At 38.9% G+C, this 15,595-nt stretch overlaps 1 protein-coding gene across 5 annotated transcripts in view; it reads left to right on the top strand.

The window, feature by feature from the left end:
- Nucleotides 1–15,595, top strand: part of ZMIZ1 (zinc finger MIZ-type containing 1) — a 285,918-nt gene that overhangs the window by 71,262 nt on the left and 199,061 nt on the right. The window contains exon 1 of one of the 5 annotated variants that reach the window (XM_031062575.1): nucleotides 7,182–7,200. The exons of the other annotated variants lie outside the window; for them this stretch is intronic. The gene's annotated coding sequence lies outside the window, so the exon portion shown is untranslated. Of the gene's footprint in view, nucleotides 1–7,181; nucleotides 7,201–15,595 lie in introns of those variants that run through there. 5 annotated transcript variants of the gene reach the window in all.

Genomic DNA, 15,595 nt, shown 5'->3' on the forward strand with positions numbered 1-15,595 from the left:
TAGGGAAAAGCATAGTTTAAAATATTGGCTTACATATAAATGTTTTGGTATATATGTCATCTTTTTTGAAAGTAAGCCATGACTCCAAAAGCAAGCTGTGTTTTAGTTTGTGCTTATCTGCTCGTATATGTGGTTTTTTTCCCAGGTGGACACATAAAAATATGTACAGCTGAGTAAAATGTTGGTAACTTCTTGCTTGAGCTGTCTTCAATGTTGTACTCTTTAGTAAAATGCTGTAGCACCCCAAGTTTCAGGTGAAAAGTTCCAAAGTTCTGTGTTGTTCCTTAGGATATTTCACTAATTTGTCACTTTTCCTGTATAAGACAGTGCAAAGATTTTTTAATAATTTTTTAATGATACTATGTATATCTGAATAATATTTTTCATGCCCTTTGACTTTGCCCCTTCCCATCTAAGGATTCCCAAGCCTTCTTAAGGAAACTTCTATTTAGGCAGGCCAATGGGTGTCATGATTGAAACTTGTTGTCAAAAGCTTTGTGTTCCTAATGGCCTTTGACAGTGTTTGGGAAAATGTCACTTCAACATAGTGGAAAGCAACCAAAGTAAATTATATTTTTAATGAAGGATTTTCTATCTGGATGAATTCATACTGGCAGGACAGTATTAGTTAAAAATAGAAGAACCTTCTGCAGACACATTGCATTCTCTCCTGTTTTTACTTTGTCTAAACCAAAAGCAATGTACACATAGTGAGTGTAGACAGGTCTTTGAGTCTGAGGTGCTTCCTTTGCAGATGGCCTCGGATTCTGTTCTTTTTAAAATTTGTTTTTAAAATAAGGATTGCTTTGAAGGGAGACCAAATCAGCATTTAAGGATTCTGTTTATCATGTCACTGCATGGGAGATTGCTGTGTTCTGTACTAGGCCTACTTTATGGTGTGGTATGTACAAGATTCTTATGGCCTTATAAAGGATGCTAACTTGCATTCCTCTCTGCAAAGAAGTATTTCCAAAAGAAATAATACACAGATTGAGTATTTATTTTTGTTCAATACAAAAGTATTCAGAGCTAACTGGCAAATATTTTACTTCTCTACCCTCCCTTTCCCCTTAATCGTGTTTATCTCCTCACTGTTTTCTTCTATTAGAAATGTGTTCTTTTAGGGTATTTTAGTTTAACTGATTCATAAGCCAAGATTTTTTATCTTTTCACTGGAAGTATGTGTAAGTAAAGGGACTGGATGGTTATTTGACTTTTATATCCTGCACATATGTATACTGTATATTTGATATATTAGATGTGTCTGTAAATTGAGATCCTGTTTCAGAACAGTTTTCTCTGTCTGAACAATGGTTGATGATTATATATGTATTTTTAAATGACTGAAAAATCTAAATAAGGTTAAATTAACCTGCAGTAATCATACCGTTGTGTTATTTCTAAGTCTTTCATACCAAATAATATTCACATACGTTTCTCTATTTCACCTTCCTGAAGTTAGTAAGTTCAAGGTATGACTGGTTTTTCACACATTTCATTAGGCCTTGATATTTCTGACAGCATAGCTTTCTTTTTCAGGCCTTCAAGTGGGAAAACAGAGAGAAAATTATTTCCTTCTCAAGACAAAAGAACAGTGCAAGTGTAATTTCAGCTTTTAGTTTTTCTTTTGTCTGTGTCTCTTAACCTGGTGTGATTAATTTGATTTGATTTGGTCATGTTTTTAGAAGCTTATGAAAGGATAGGGAAAAGGGAAGAAAAACACTCCTTTGAAGCAGGTATTGGTGATTCAAATGCTGCTGTGAATCATGAAGATATATATGCCTGAGATCTGTGTTACTAGAGTGTGAGAAATTCTGTGTGAAATTCCAGCAGGTGTTTAGCTCAAACTGATGATCAGGCAAGGGTCAGGGACAAGTATATAAACTGCTTGTAGTCTGCTGAGGATGTGTAGTCTTCACCCCAGATCAAACTAAGCCTTTTCAAAGAAAATATTTTAAGCTAGCAAATAATGGAAAACCTCCATATACACAATGTAATCTAAAAATCTCAGAAGTCAAAATAAACCTAGTTAATCTGCAGAATCTGAATGTGTGGAGGAGTGTGTCTGCCACACCTTGTGGGGTCCCCTCTCTCTCTTGCTTATACCTGTCCCATACATCAGAAAGCTCAAACTGAAAGCTAAAAATACTCCTTTACAGTAGAGTGGGAGGGAAAAGAAAACAGGCATGAACACCACCTTCCAAAGATCCTGAGTGTTTGCTACAGAACAGTCTGTTGACACAGAATGTAACAAAATCATTATGTGTTGAATAAGGTGTTTTCTTTGTTGCCTTTGATTGGGGCACTTCAATGGAATTTCTGCTTGCCCATGTGCTCTCCTAATGGGTGGGCAGAAGCTCACTAACTTGTATAGGTTAGTTTCTGCTAAATATAGTTTAGCAATGACCATTTTATTACTGCCCTTTTAAATGTAAACATTCCCAGTCTCTTCAGGCACTCTTCTTAAAATATGCCCTTTATTTTCCCCCCTGATGATTTTCATTGCTACCCTTTGATTTGTCTCATTTTGCTCTGAATTTATAAGTTTCTCAGCCTACTACTGCCAACCGCTAGACTGTCACTACTCCTTTAATAAAATCCATGGCACCAGAGGAGCATTGGTTTCTTGGGTCCCAGTTTGATAACAGATTTCCTTCTCTCATATTCCTCTTTTGTTCTGTTTAAATGTCCACCAAAAATAGTGAATTCTTTGGTGGTAGGAGCACCTGAGCAGAGCCCATTTAAAATCTACAGTATGGTAATGGTTTTTGGTCATTATTGCTCTGGACCTGATAGTATCCAGACAGTGGAGTGCTCTTTATCAGTTTATAGTGTCTTGCAGTGCTTTGCTCTGCCTTTCCCTCACCTTTTCCTCTGGCCTTTTTTGTGCCTGGTGCGTAAACACCTGCCTGGTGGCTTTTTTCTTATAGTGCCTCAGAAGTTCTCACTTGGAGATCCCTGTTCCCTCCATCTGCTCACAGCACTCAGAGTATTTTGGGAGTTGATGCAGAGGGAAAGGACAGTCCTTGCAGCAGAGAGTATGCTCCAAGAGAAGATGTACTTACACCGTGTCTTGTGGGCAGATAGGAGCTTGATGTGCTTCAGCTGCCCACGTTCTGTGTGGAGCCAAAGCAGAAGCCCCATATCCGTCGTGTGCGTTGTGTTGGGCTCAAGCTAATAAGCTCGGTCTCTTGGCAGGATGTGTTAGATCAGGCTTACTGCTGTGCTAATTGTGCTTACACAGCTTCCAGTTTGGAGCTGGCTCATTTACAGCTGGCTTGGGTGGTGGCCAAGAAGGCTCGCCTCTGCCTGCAGTATGCCATGTAGACATACACACATCCAGCACTTGAACATGTCTGTCAATAGCAGGAAATTATATTTGGAGGGAGGGGAAAATCTTTGGCCTGGCTGCAAGTGTAAACAACGACAATATTAATGAATGAGGAAGTAGGTAACCGTTTAATAAGGAGAAAGTTTGATTATTTTAGCCTAATTTAGACTCGCTGCCGCAAGTTGTTTTCGGCCTGCTTGGCCCTATGTTGTTCATCATTTACCACTGGTTTTGTGGGGGTTTTGGTTTGGGGTTTTTCCAATATAGCTTGGGAACGCTTCCCGGATTTAAGAAACCTCATTGTAGAAGTGAGCAGTCTGGTATTTTAACTGAGAAACAGAAACAAATCTAAACACAATGTTAAAAAATGGGCAAACATTCAGAGGATAGAAACTTGCTTTTATGATTAGCCCATCCACTGTTTTTCATGGTCCCTTACTTCTTATGTTAGCACATTATTGTGTACACTGGCTCTAGTGCAGTGTCAAGGATTGGCCCATCTTAGTGTTGAAGTGCTGTAGTTACCTAAAAGTACCGAATACTCACTAGTAACAGAAATTATTCAGGAAGAAGAAACCCAGAGCTGTAAAAAGTTCAAGTTTGTTTATTTAGGTTTGAAAAGCTAGAGCTCAGAATGACTTGAAAGCCACATCCTCAACTGGCAAAGATCAGTTTCATCAGTTACCAGCAGCTGTGTCATTTACTTCATCAAGAATATGTCCCCTCAATTATTATGAAATCTTCTGTCTGTGGAAGAGGGTGGTGGTGGATGGGAACATGGGAGCGTGTGTGTGTGTGTATATATATAGAAAGAAAACTGGGCTAAGACTCTTAATTTATTGTTAAATATTAAAGTTATTCATAAGCCACATTGCTATGAGCTCTCTTAATATTTGAGCCCATTTTTTGCTCAAATTATTTTTTTAGTTGCAAACATCCATGCATTACTGCATTAACTTGCTTGACAGTTTAGAGGCCACTTCTCCTTTTAAACAAGCCTTGAAGAGACAGTAACAACCTTCTAGTTCTACAATCACTGTTATTAAAGCAACCAGGGGAGTGTATCTCTGCAAAGGCAGAGTTGAATAATGATTTAGCTCCCAGAATTAATTTGAAATTTCATCAGCACTAAGTAATATTTTAGTGGCAGTATAATCCTGTACATTACATATTAAGTCTGCAGACTGCACTGCCAGAGGAAGAACCCTGCAGTATTTAAGTGACACTGTAACACCATGGTATTATATTCAGGTCATTAGGGGGCATTTTACAGGATTGAAGTGATCTGGCGGAATGTCAAGGGTGAATCGTGTATTCTCTGTTTCTTTGCCTCTCTAAATATGTAGATTAGGGGTTTAAAAAAAATAAATGACACATTGGTCTCCAGTGTTCCTTCCCTGTCTCAGCCCAGTGTATCACCTGCGCACCACTTGCACGGTCAACAAACACTGAGGGGAAGGGAAGGGGAATAATAGATGCAGATGGCTCAAATGCTGAGAGCACTGTATTGAGGGTTGGGGGGGTCTTCTGTATGAATCACAGCAACTGATAGATAAGCATGAATTCAAGTATTTGGCTTTTGTGTCAGGTGTCAGCAGGTGTCCAGAATGATGGGAAGTTCTGAGCTCCGAGGTGGGTGTTTCCAGAGCAGATCCCTAACACTACGAGGCAGGGGCACTCTTGTGGTTGAATATACTAAGGGAGATGAATGCCTCTCTCCCCTTCGTGCTTTAGAAATTCCTTCTAAATTCATGTGTGTGGCCCATCATAATGATTTTGATACCTCTTTTCAAATGTAGTCATCATTCAGACAGCTCTGGTTGAATTTAGGGAGAGTATTAGGCTGTGAAAAGCATGTGTTCTCAGCAGCTCATTGCTGCCTCTGGCAGAAGTTGCTGCCATTCAGATCTGCTAGCTAGATAGTTCACATGATTATTCTGTGCATCATTGGAGACAAACTGACCTGGGTTAGTTTAAACATGTAAATAGTAGCTTTGGATCATTCTTTCTGCAAGAAACAGATAATCATGACACAAGTAGCCTAGCTGTCTTGTAGCACATTTCACCACATCAGTCTTCCCTCGTCTTTCCTTCACTTTGTTTAAACTACAGCTTTTGGGGTGGTGGGAGCATTTGTTAAAAATAAAAAGTGATAAGAAAGGATCACTGACAACGAGTGAAGATGAAATGATGTTTATCTTCCAGTGGTGGAAATGGCAAGGTAACATGCTGATTGGTCAGGGGTTCATAACCTTTTCAGATAACAGAGTGGCCATCATAGGAATGGGGTGCATGGCTGTGATCTTTCTATGCTCCAAGTAGTTGAGGGGGGCACCCCAACAACAGTTTGCCTGTTGGAAGAGTTTGGTTTTATCTAATCTAGAAGATGGGCCAATTTGTTATAGGATAATACCTCTTTTCTTCTTGCTGCACTCCATGTGATGGGAAATTGTTAAAAAAGTGTCATGGGCAAGACGTGTGCCTGGCTGCTGCAGAGCAGTGCTGAAAAGGAGTGATGAGGATACTGGACGACTGGACATTATTTTTACAGGTCTTTCCTGTAAAAGATATGTAAGATAACATTAAAATCTTACTAGGGAGTGGTGGCAGGACTACTATTTGTGGAGACGTGCTGGCTATGCCAGTGGGAGAGTTGCCTTAGCTGGCAGAGCTGCTGCTGTAGGAGGCTGGGAAGGCAGATCAGCAGGTTAAACACGGCTGTGGCCGACAGCTCTGTGAGCATTCGTGAAGGGAAGCTCCTGTTCCTCCTGCTGCCTGACTGTGGGGTAAAGGCAGTAAGCTACAGACAGTAGCTGGGCTCATGCACCCTGCCTATGTAAGTGTCTTTTGCTCTGAATACCCACTTAGAGGGATGACTGGATCAACCCACAATAGCATGTTTTCTGTTCCTACTGCTTTCATGTATGTAACAATATTTCAAATATTATTCACTGTATTTTAAATTAACTTCAAGACCCTCTGCTTACTTTTTTTTTTCTCATTAGAATAGACTAAACTCCTATTTTCATAGATATAGACTACTTTCACAGAGGGCAAAGTTTCAGTTTAGATTGTGAGGACTGTTCTCCCTTGATCTTGATGTTGCTTTGGTTGTCACCTGCTTTTGTTTTAAAATATGTATCAGGAAGCCAGTTCTGTCCAACCATTTCTACTGGGTATTTTTTCAAGTTAAAGGCAATGGGCTTTCCTGAAAAATGTCCATACACAAAGAACTCCTCAGAGTGTGTCTCTAGTGATCTATGCATTTAGCAGTTACTCCTGTGAGCTGTCATTTTACAGTAAAAATAGAAAATGTAAAATATTGATTACTTATGCAAGTACAAGAAGTGTACATCTGTATACTACTTCTCCAGGAGCTTGTAGATAAAAATAGATTTCAGTCACATTTTTCCTTTTAATGTGCCACAACAAGTAAGTTTTGGTCTTGAAGAAGTATGTGTGAAGCCATAAGGCTATAAACTTCTGAACTTTATTCCAGCCATTTAGTTAAATAAATAGCACAGAGCTTTTTTTTTTTTTTTTTTTTTCTGGGGCTTCCTTTCCTAAGGGACATGTACTACTTATCATGGTGCAGCAGTGAGCAATACCATAAAGTTGAGAACAGGAGAGATCTTTGTTATGCATATTGTATACCAGGTATTGTAGTTTTTGATGCTAGAAGTACATAGTGGCCTGATGCCTATGTTACTGTTCCACTTGTACTGCTTTTTTGATGTATTTGCTGATGCTGCAACACTTTTCGCTCTAAATTTTAGATAACTCAACATCTGCTTTTCTCAATTGAAATAATCCTGCTGCTCTCACTGGTGGTACACAGCTAAAGCCTGTTTTCCTTCTATCTCACAAAGGTAAGCATCTGGAGAATAGGCTTCACTGTCCTTGGCCTTTGAATCTGTTGTGACTTTTTTTGATTGCTATCAGTTTGAACCACTGTCAGATACTGTTTTGATCCAGAAACTCTCTAAAGCAACCTGTGCCTCTAGCTTCTTGTAAGGACTGGTCATGAAAATAGGAAGATTGTAGGACAAGCTACGTTATCTTCTGAGGTAATGTGTATATGATAAGTTCTGAGTAATTACACAATAAAGTAATCAGCCAGCAACTTGTGGTGTTCCTCAGTAGGGAAACTCAATAATAGGTCTGGCAAAAATAGAATTTTCCTTTTAATAGCCATTGTCAAAGTATTTTTAAGTATTGTCAAAGTTTATTTACAGTTGAACTGATACCAGGTTTACTTTCCAGTTCTTTGTAGAATGAATCTTAATAATGAATTGAAGGTGTTTTACAAATAGGGTTTGCGGTGGAGTTTCATTTCAATGATTATTCCCTTCATCCACAGTGTGGTGTAGGACTGTAGATATTAATCTCAAATTACGTCCTATTAAACATTTTTGAGTAATAACCACCTGGTTCTTTGATATTTTGGGTTTATACATGAAACCAGAGGATCAACTGTATTTGCTCTTTTTGCTGCCAAAATGTAGCTTGACTTCTGCAAACAGTTTAATGGAGTGGATTCAGTTTTGATAGTGGTATAAGAATGTACCCATAATAACATCCAGCATTTTTGGAAAGGTTTTGCCTTTGTTTTCTGTAGCTGGTAAATTTACTATTTTGGATGTAAATACATCCAAACCCCATTTACTACTTGTAACATTAATATACTATACAAGCTACCAGAATATTTGTAGCTGTAATGCTCTCTGATGGAGAGGCTGTACTTAGCAGTATGCCTGCTTTTTTCCTTTTGTAAGCTTGCAGTTTATTCTTTTTTGGACAATGTGCATTCACACATACTCACACAAAGTGCATTATCTGCCTGAAGCTTCAGGCTAAATGTGTGAGCCCAGGTGTCATATTTCTAATGCTCTTTGCATGAAATGTGAAGTAATTGTCCAAGTGTAGAAGCTGTAGGTGTGTTTATGAAACATGAAGTACGGGCACAGTCTGCAATTTCAAGTGTCTTACGAAAATGTGTGTGGTAAGGCTGTGCTGTCTTCGAAATAAACTTCTTATGTTCTTATGTCTGAACTTCAGACTTCTCAGTCCTGAAAAGTGAAGTGCATGACAGAATACCTTAAATACCTCCATGTGTGTTTATATTTAATAGGTCTAAAACCACTTACACCAAGGTAACTTACTGCAAAGGAGAAACATCTGCTGAATTAATTTTCGTGAAGTAGATGGTTTTCTTAAGTTTTTGTGTTGTGAGGCCTCCCAGGCAAGAGGGGAAGAAAGATACAGGTATGGTGATCTGTTAAATAAATTAAACAAGTGGATCGTGGGTAAATAAATGAGTGATGAAGAGATCGTGTAAGGAGAGCAAAATGAATTCTTACAGACAGAACAGTGGATAGTGCCTACCTCTCCATCATGATCCCAAACGCGAGAAAAATCAAAGGCTTTTTTCTTACTGGAGAGACTGAAAGAAGGTCAAGCTCAAAAATAGCTTTGGGTCAAAAAGGAGGGAGGAGGAAGAGACAGTGTAGTCACTGAGATGAGTAACTTCAGATCACATTTGAGTGTCTGAGATGTCATTGAGGGAGCTGCTGTTGAGGAAGAGGCCTGCCGTAGCTAATATTTTCAGTATAGAGCTGACACATGATATCACTACCAGAAATGGGCTGCTTTGGGTGCAGGTTGTCATTGTACCCTATTTATTGGTCTCTGTTGATCCTCCATTTCCATGGGTGTGATGCTGGGACTTCTGAGGCCACATGCCTTGGTTTTCTTGTGGCAATATTCCAAGCCATTCTATAAATCCTTCCTCATGAATTACTGAGGAAAAAACCTGCCCTGTTCCTTAAATGGTTAAGACTGCTAGGAAGACAGTGAAGACTTTTGTGTAATTTAACCCTTCTTGTCCTCAGCTGTTTACTCACACAGTTAGAAATTGACATAAATGGTGGACGTATGTTCTAATCCTTATCATCACTGTAACATCTGGAAGTCATAACTTTTGAGGCATTTGTAGCAGCACAAATGGTTTAATGTTGCTGAAACTTCTTTCCTATATGCATTAAAAATTCATATGGTAGTGGATTTAATCTGAGGCTTGTGTACAAGTACTTTGACTAAATACTCTGGGTTTAGAAACAATGTAGGATCTAATATGCCAAGGAGAAAGGATATATTTCATTTTATTCAAAAACTTCCAAACAGATTGAGTCCCTGATAATCTTAGCAGTTGATACCTGTAGTTAGATTTTGAGGAAGTGTCTTCTAATAGCATCTCAATATTTTAACTATAGTTTAAAAAAAATTTTTAAAAAAGTAAGGCATAATACTATTGAATGAGATAAGAGTCTGAAAACCCCTTCTCAATAAACTGATATGTTCTTCAGGAAATTGATGCTATATCAAAAGCTGCTTCTTCAGATAACAATAATTAGCTTAGCTTCCCAAAATGAATGTGAAATTCCAACATTGAGAGAAGGCTGTGCCTGTGTATAATGGTACTGATTTTGTATACAGCATTCTTGGCTTATCTTGAGAGGGGTTCTGACACACAACAAAACCAATGCAAACTGTTTTAGCCGCTAGTACTTTCTTCTGACCTTAAGTATTTCTTGGCTTATGTCTATGAGATCAATTTGAAGAAATTTCGATATTTTCTCTTGTTTGGTTTTTTTCCCCTCTTTGTTTTTACTACCAAATATTCAGGATAAAAAGAGGTCCTCCAATTAAAATATAAGTTAAATATTTAAAATTAAGCTTTTTCTCACATACAGCAATTAAGCTATAAATGTATGTCTTTTGAATTAGTCTTTCTAAACAAGGCACAGAAAGCTACATCTGTTGCAGTGACAGTGGTGTTTGTTACCTTTTTTTCTTTTGGAATAGCTGAATGTTTTCTTCAAATAATCTCTTTTATGTATATTATATATATTATGTAATAATCTGGATATCTGCCACTGCAGTGAAAATGAAGCAGTGTCCACTGGACCAAGTAGTATCTTGCATTGAAGTCCCTTAGCAGAAGGAGCAGTGAGACATGCTTGCCTGGCCCTGTGTGATTTGTGTGTAATATATTATCTCATCTCTCTTGAAAATGAGCATTCACAGGTCTCTTGGAAGTCACTGTTGTAGAGGGTGTTCTTCATTCATAGGGAGTGAGGCATGTTGCTGTCCCACATAGTGGGAGGTCAGCCTGAACCCTGGAGATCCACTGGGAAACATGAAAGCTTTGGGGTGAACTTCAGGTTTTTAGAAGTGGGTAGATGTGCTTTGGTCAGTCAGTATACTTGTCTTTTTCAACCCTGTTGAGGAGAGCTTTATATTTAGTGTGCTGATAGCATAGATGGGCATTACTTGCTTGCACTGAGCCACTGCCTAGGTGACCAAATACTGATTTTTGCACTGAGCAGTTTTTTTTTAAAAAACGGGCACAACTCCCACTAGTTCCACTTTCAAATCTGCCTAAAAATGAATGATTGTTAGTGTTTTCACACTGATTATATCTTGGAGTCATGAATTATTTATCTTCATGACTACATGTGTGTGAGAAAGGATTTGGTTACCCCTGTTTTACAGGAGACAGACAGGGCATGAATTGACTGGTAGGCTGTGCCTGTGCTAATGTAGAGTGCTCCATAGAATGACTCTGTTGGGAAGCTGCAAGGAAGGGTGTTGCTCATTGCACTGTGCTTTATTTTTAGAGGATTTGAGAGCAAACTGCTGCAAGCATCAGATTGGAAGGCATATTGCCTTTTCTCACTCTTTCTTAATTCTGTAAAAGTCCTTATCAAAAACTGGTGGTGTTTTCAATTCCCATAATGGCTTAAGAGTCTTGTGTCTACTGAAGGAAGCCCAGACCAGCTCAATTGTTTCTTTTGAGGGCAAGGTGCAGTGTGTTGTTTGTGCCGCCAGCTTTGGCAATGCCTTCCCCTCCCCAACTTCTTTGTCCCCCTTCTTCCCTTCCCCCGCCTCCCCAATTATTTTTCCAGAGACCTTGGCTTGCTGCTTCTGGGGCAGCAGCAGCAGCTGCTAGTGCTGTCCTGTAATTCTTCCCTCTCAGTCACAGGGGACTGGAAAGGGGAAGACGGTCTGTCTCAGCAGCAGTCCACCAGCTGCTGCTACGATCTATAATGCGTAAATTTGCAAAATATAGCTTTTAATTTTGCTTTGCAGTCAGAATGAAAAACTAGAGTGCACCACCACTGCCATCATTGATTGATTAATAGAAATAAATGCTCCCTGCTCCATGGTTCAGACTCGGACAAAAAGAACTTGGAAGTCGCTAAAAATAAAAGGTAAGAAACCTGACAGACTTTCCCACCAACAGAGTAATTAAGAACACATTGTTGTGTATGTGTGCTTGAGAATGTGCTCTGGCTAGGAAAAAGCTGTTGAGTAATGCAAAAATATTAACTAAATCAGAGTATAAAATCAGGCTTAGGGGTCATGATACTCTCTGAAGTACGTGGATAAGCAGGACTTCTTTGTTACAGTGTTAATGACTGAGGGAGTCCCACAGATTCTAGCCTAAGAGGTTTTGAAATTGTGCATTGAGACATATTTTTGATTTTGAGGTCTTTCTTAAAGGAGAGAAGGGGAATTAAAGAAGAATAGGCAGTGTTCTTTCTCTGCCAGCAATGTAGTAGCCATAGTAAGTGCTTGTTTTGTGTCTAGTCATACACCTTGGGTAAGGAAATGGCCCATAGAAAAGGTAAGCAGCCCCCAAATTTCCATTAGAAATGGATTTGTAACCTCTTCAGTGTGCATTTATGAATGATCAGTCTTTTAGTTGGAGCATTCAAGAAAAACCAGCCGTAACATGGCCAAAATTTATGAAAGAACTTGTTTGAACGGAATAGTTTAACTCAGTGGGTTGTTCAGAAGACTTGAACTATAAAACACCATACATAAAAAGAATTCATGTTGTTGTGGCACAGATGATTGACCAAAGAAAAATTGTTGTGTGTATAGCTGGGAGAAGTAATTTTATCACAAGTCAGTTTTGCAGTCAGAATTTGGGAGAGCAGATCTAAACCTTACCTTTGTGGACGGCCTGACTATGTCAATAAATTACAATGTAACCTAGTACCTATCCCCAGAATTACCAGTCCTGATTTCTGTACATCTTACCTGATACTAATGTCAGCAGTTTTAAGTAAAAGCATAAGCAGCCTCAAATCTTACAAGACACAGTACTTTGAATAGCTAAGTTGTACAGACATGTTGGCAGAAGTAAACTAAATCTGGATGCGTCTTTGGGACTCCAAAGAAAACCAATTAAAATAGTTGAAGGAATAAACAAAACATACTTCGTGCATGCATGTGCACATACTAGCTGTAATTTGTTGGAGTTTTTTAGCATGTGGAAAATACAGCCACGAGTGTATACCATGCCTCCCATCTCCTGGGAAAAGAGAGTAAGAAGAAATTATGTAGTTGACCCATTATTCAGGCACTTGGGAATTAAGAGAATGGAAGAGCAGTTTGTTTCTTTGAAGTCCTTCCTGGTTATATACATATATTTTAAATAAACATGGTATGCTAAAATATTTATATAAAAGCAGTGTTCAAGTGGTATCACTTAACTGGGCAAAGAAATAAAATTTAGTGAAGTGCACACACTTTGTGTCAGTTTCAGTGTTTTGGGTGGATACCTGTTTGCTTTCCAGGAGAGGATAAAAATTACCTGACAGAGGCTTTTCACAGGTAAAAACCAGCAGAACTCTTGGAAATACTACTTGAGCCAGGCTTTACAATGTTGCACATTACTGGTCTTCTCAAAGTGTCAGAAATTGCCGACTGGAAATTGTTTGTGTTTAACCTTTAAAGAAAGACTGCTAGAGCGTGTTTTAAAACTGAAGTGGTAGCAAGCTGGATTGAAGCTTGCTAAGTTCTGACTAGGTGGCAACAAAGACCTCTAGAACTCACAGTACAGTTTCCAAGAAAGCAAGGTCCCCTTTCCAATATGTATTTTCATTTGTCCTCCTGTTGTGGTAAAGGCATCTGTCTTCTGCCAGTGTTTTCTGAGCTATGCGAGGAAGTATTTTGAAGATGATTGAATTTGTTTTTTGACTTTTTCTTCCCTTCAAAATTAATACCTTGATTTTAACATTCAAGGTCCTGAGCACAGCTTCTTTCCTACAGAGATTGTTACCTTGGCACTACAAAAAGGATCCTTTTCCATCCCTTCTGCAAGGCCTGATTCTTAATGCAAAGAACAGCATAAAGTGTCAGTGAGAACCAACCTTTCCTCATTTCTGCCCCTGTGGGGATTTGAGCAGTCTCTGCAGCCTCCTGCATAGACACAGTATGCAGGGGATGCCACTTCTGGGGCAAAGCCAGCCTGGGAATAGTTGAAGAGTGGAGTACTGAGGGTGTACACTAAAATGTTTCTGTAGCTGCCTTCTCAGTGGGTACCTCCTATCTAACTCTTTACATGGAAGTGGGAAGGTGACTGTTACTGTTGTATCTTGTCCGTGGAACTTTGGTTGTGGGTGGGAAGCCCATAGTCCGATCTGTAGATCCATTCTAGTTCTTAGGATAAAGCATTTTGAGATAAGAATAGTCAGAAATAGATGTTAAAAATCAGAAAAGAGACCTAAAAGTGCATTGCAGTCTCCCTGAAAAAAATATGGTATCTAGACAATGGACAACTTAATTTCTAAATTCCTCAGCCACAAAATTCCTTGGTAGTCTTACAAATCCATGTTCCCCAAAACCTTTTCAAGGGAGTGAAAAAGAAAGAGGGAGAACAAAATCTAAGTTCTAAGCTTGCCTAAAGTGTCACCTGGGATAACAGCACTTCTGTGTGTCCTTAATAAACACAATGCCAGATCAGGAGCCAGAGGATAATCTTTTGCTTTAAATTGTTTTCCTTTACTATCTGAATGCACAGTGTAAAATCAGGAGTGGAGAAAGGCTATCCCGAGTCTTTCTCTTTGCTGCTGGTACAAGCATGATTTCATTATACAAACATTTGCTCCATTAATTGTCATTATTCCTAATCCTCCATTTTGCTTAATGGCAAAACATTTCACTGCAGGGGAAAAAAAATTAGATTAAAGTAAAGACTTTCAGACACTAAAGGCTACTAATTGAAACCTGCAAGGGATACCCCCATCATGGAAATTTAAAATTACAAAAGTTATTACTGATATAACTGGAGAAGTGATACTTGAAAATCCTCATAACACTTGCATTAAGTTTTTGTATGTTTTAAATCAGGATTGGTTGTTTTTTTCTTCCTCTGTAAATGTAAGAATGTAGTAAATGGGTGCACGGAGTGCTACATGTGTGTTTGTACAACATGCATTTTGTCTGCTGATGGAAAGTAGAGGTTTTGATTGTGCATTTGTGTCCATGTGGACCTCTAAAAGGAGATATATTGCAGATGGGGATGCTAGAATGTTTTGGTTTTGTTTCTCCCTGCTTCTTCCATGTGAGGTTTTTTTTTAGCACCTGCCTTCCCCTGCAGTAGTATTGCATTGAGAACTTGGAGTAAAATACTTTTTTCCCTGTGCAAAGCTCACAGGTGTGTCTGTTTTGCTCCTTTGCAGTCTGTAGTATACTGCAATGTAGAGGTCTTATTTCTCTTCTCTAGAGGTTACTAATACTTTACCCAAAGGAAGACTGAAGCATAGGAAGGTTTCCCAGCCACTCCCTCCTGCAGCTCCTGCGGGAAGGGGAGAGCAGTGAGCTGCTCCTGGAACTCCTTCCCCATATGACAAACCTCCAGCTTGCAGGCGCACAGATGGGGTTGCTTTGATTGCAGAAAAATATGAATGCTGATACTTAAGTGAGAAACATCGTGTGCCTTCACACTGTGAGTGGACAGTGGTAGGACAACAGTTCATAAATGGATTTGGAGATTGCACAGCATTTGTTAAGGAAAGGAATAAAAACAGTATTTCCTTTGAAAGGAAGAAAGTAATATTATAAAAGACATTCCTCAAATATTTCTTAAAAATTTTTGTTGTTTTGAAGTTTAAACCTACATAGTTCTGGATTTTTGGACTACTTTTTGGTTTCCTGATTGGCACATTTTTGGATGCCTAGTGTACAGTATATTGGTTTTGTGTGTGTCATGAAGGAACCTCAGAAAAATGTAAATTCATGGGTTTAGAATTACTTTTCCTGAGGTGATCTTGTCTCTATGTGTTTTGTGCTCTGCATCTCCCTCCATTCCCCTACCCTCAGGTCCATTAGGTGTAAGTTGGATTAGTTCAGTGACTCTTATCAGGCCTCTTTTTCCTGTTACCCCCTGATAAATTTATGTGACTTAGAGTG

The sequence above is a fragment of the Geospiza fortis genome, unplaced genomic scaffold, assembly GCF_000277835.1.
Source record: "Geospiza fortis unplaced genomic scaffold, GeoFor_1.0 scaffold130, whole genome shotgun sequence".
Taxonomy (NCBI): domain Eukaryota; kingdom Metazoa; phylum Chordata; class Aves; order Passeriformes; family Thraupidae; genus Geospiza; species Geospiza fortis.